Consider the following 3,802-nt stretch of genomic DNA (forward strand, 5'->3'; position numbering starts at 1 on the left):
GACTCCCGGCACCAGGATCAGTGTGACAGGGGGCAGCGCTCAAACCCCCTGATCACCCTGAGGCTCTGTGTGTGACAGAGGGCTGGGCCACAACCTCCCTATCCACCCTGCTCTGTTCGTGACAGGGTGTGGCGCCCCACCCCCCTGATTGGCCCTGCTCTGTGGGTGATAGAGGGAGGCGCCCCAACCCTCACCCCACAGGCCCTGCTCTGTGTGTGATGGGGTAGAGCCATAACCTCCCCATTGGTCCTCACCTGAGTGTGACAGTGGCAGCACCCCAACCCCTTGATCTGCTCTGCTCTGTGCGTGACAGGGGGCGGTGCCCCAACTCCCCCATCGGCCCTACTCTGTGAGTGACAGGGAGGAGCTCCTCAACCACCTGATGGGCCCTGCTCTGTGCATGACAGGGGGGAGCTCCCCAACCCCCTGATGGACCCTGCTCTGTGCATGACAGGGTACGGAGCCCCAACCCCCCTGATGGGCCCTGCTCTGTGCGTGACATGGGGCAGCGCCCCAACCCCCTGATTGGCCCTGCTCTGTGCGTGACAAGGGGTGGCGCCGCAACCTCCCCATCGACCCTGCCTTGAGTGTGACAGCGGGCGGTGCCCCAACCCCCTAATCGGCCCTACCCTGAGTGTGACTGAGGGTGGCATCGCAACCTCCCCATCCACCCTGTGCATGACAGAGGGCAGCGCCCCAACTCCCCAATCGGCCCTGCTCTGAGCCCGACCAGGGGCTGCACCTAGGGATTGGGCCTGACCTCTGCCACCCGGGAGCAGGCCTAAGCCAGCAGGTCGTTATCTCCCGAGGGGTCCCAGACTGCGAGAGGGCACAGGCCGGGCTGAGGGACCCCCCCGCCGAGTGCACACATTTTTGTGCACTGGGCCTCTAGTCTATATATATAAAAGCCTAAGCAACCATTTGACCGGTAGCTATGATGCACACTGACCACCAGGGGGCAGACGCTCAATGTAGGAGCTTCCAAGCTGTGGTGACTTGGCAGCTGTGATTCTTGGGTGATGCACCGGAACCTGAGAGGAAGGAGCATGATTCCAGGGTGTATGACCCAAGAACCACCCTCTTGCAATCCAGGACCCCTCGGGGGATGTTGGAGAGCCAGTTTCAGCCTGACCCCCTGCAGGCCAGGCCGAAGGACCCCACCAGTGCACAAAGCACTGGGCCTCTTGTTGATTATAAAAGAGTAGGTCATTCTAAGCTTTGGGTTCTTCAAGTGTGATATAAACCCACTATGTGGGCCACCCTAGGTTACTCTTGTGGTGCTTGAGGAGAGAGTAAGGGGAACTGAGGTGAACATGATGCTCATGGTGCTTGCTGTGCCATCAGTAACAGCCTTTTCTCTCTGACCCAGCAGTTTTATGTCTCCTATCAGCATCAGTGAAATTGTAGCAGGCTAATTTGTTAGCTTGCAAGTCTGGTAAAATCTTCCCATTCCCCATCACCATTCTGGTTTGGTTTTGTTTTTTAACTTTTCAATTTATTTCAGAGAGGAAGGGAAAGGGATAAAGAGATAGAAAAATCAATGATTAGGGAGAATCCTTGATTGGCTGCCTACTTGCAAGCCCTACATTGGGGATTGAGCCTGCAACACGGGCATATGCCCAGACTGGGAATCCTGGTTCATAGGCTGATGCTCAACCACTACACAAAGCTGGCTGGGCTCCCCACTACCATTCTTAAGAATAATTGTTTCAAAATCTATATTGCTAGGATTCATAAATATATTAATTTATGTAAACCTTTTGCTCAATATAAATAGGTTAAATCTTTGCCTCAGCTGAGCTTTATGACATCACAATTTCCAAATGTCTTTATGTAATAAGATCAGATATTCATTATAATTAGACAAATTTATTTCTGACTAGAGATAATTCATAATTAATAGCAATATTGTGAATTAGTGGTTCACCAAGACCAAATTGTAATATGGGAAAGGATATCTGCTCTCTCCTGTCCTAGAAGGACTTTTAGAAACAGGTAGCAAAATAATCCATGAAATACTTCTTTAAATTTAATTTCTATTCTTAAATGAGAAGAAATTCACTGTGATCAAGTTATGAAACTTTTTCTTGTGGCAACTTATTGGCTTCTGCAAAAGAAACAAATTAACCTGGGCTCTTTGAGTATTTTTTCCAAATTTGTAGTCAATAGAGTCAGTTAACCTATTTTCCAAATTGACTTTAATATCTTAAGTCCATGCTTTATGATGTGAAGTATTCTATTGCATTCTGAAGCATATATGCATCCTATAGTGGGTCTTAACAATGCTATCAGACTCCAGTTTATATCACAAAATAGCTGACTGGTGAAAGTGCTGCATTGTAATCATCATTACATCAAGACTGATGAACAGCCACAGAAGGACAGTCAATAACCTATGGTAGAATAAAGATGTAATAAATGATTCAAAATATGTGTCTTTAAAGCTATGGTCATGTAGATAATAGGTATCCACTCAACTTTGATTCTGACCTTCTTTCAGAGCTATGAGTTTAAATCTAATTTTGAAAATGACACAAAGTAGACTAAATACATGTAAATGTTAAAACTACCTAAATTCAATGAGGTGTTCATTATTTCATATCTCAAAAGCTACTGATGTGAAGAACTGATCCAGTCACTTGGTGACAAAACCTGAAATGTTTAACATCCAATATTTTACTCATTAAATATCATATAACAAGTAGCTTTGTTTTAGTTGCCTGGAGGGAAAATCTGTGTAGCCTAAATTGTTTTAAAATAACTTTTCAATTGGGAACACAATCAGGGTATTTTAAATTGAAACAAAATTTCCCATTTCATTACCTTGATTTTTAAAAACATTTTAGGATCTCTTGAAAAATAATTACTAAGTTTTGAGACAAGTAGCTTAAATTTAAAATTGGTTTAAAGGGTGCAGTAAAGTTTAAAGTCAGATAAACTTATTAGATTTCTTTTCCAATTAAATCATTCAATGCTTATATAAGCATACAAAATGTACAACTTCTAGGTCAGTAAGCACATTCTAAGCTTTTACAAATAGTATATTGCAATAGTATAAATTAAAAATGTAAAAAAAAATACAACTCAAGTGGCTGAAGTCCACAAAGTTACATACTTTACTTACAATTCAAAATGTCTTTTTAATTAATTTAAAAATAATTTATTGGACCTCTAGTATGTTAGAAACTGCAAAGCTTTGGAGATACAGAGATGAGTAAGATACCTAAGACACCCTCCTGCCCTCAAGGAGCTTGTAGAGATGAGAACTATGATACAGGTATAATAAAGCATGTTGTAAATACATGAAGTAAGAGCACCCAAATAAGTTTGGGGTAAACAAATGAATGGTTTCTATGGCTGAGTTTTTAAGAATGAGTTGCAGTTGTCCAGGAGGTAAAAATGGACTAGGATGCATAAAAGTGTATTCTTGCAAGAAAGAAGTTGAATCTTCTACCATTTGATGGTCTAGTTTATTGAAGTAAAGCAGGGGTAAGGTTATATGTAGAACAGGAGCAGGAGCAGCAGGTTGTATAGTGGAGCCCTCAGAAGAATGGTGTTAGCTAGGATCATCAAAGAGACTGTATCTCGGTCTGGAGACTGCAATTATTTTTACAGAGGATATTTGTGAATGCTTGTTAAACTTCTCATGTTTGTTTTAAAATATAGTCAACCCAGCTCATAGAGTTGTAAGAAGAGAAAGGATATTACTATGTTAAGTAATTATAACGGCCATAATGTTTCCAGGCTTGCCACCATCTAAATTGATGTGTCACCTTGCACAGATCATTTAACCTCTCTGCTG

Source organism: Myotis myotis, unplaced genomic scaffold, assembly GCF_014108235.1.
Source record: "Myotis myotis isolate mMyoMyo1 unplaced genomic scaffold, mMyoMyo1.p scaffold_m19_p_4, whole genome shotgun sequence".
NCBI classification, from domain to species: Eukaryota; Metazoa; Chordata; class Mammalia; order Chiroptera; family Vespertilionidae; genus Myotis; species Myotis myotis.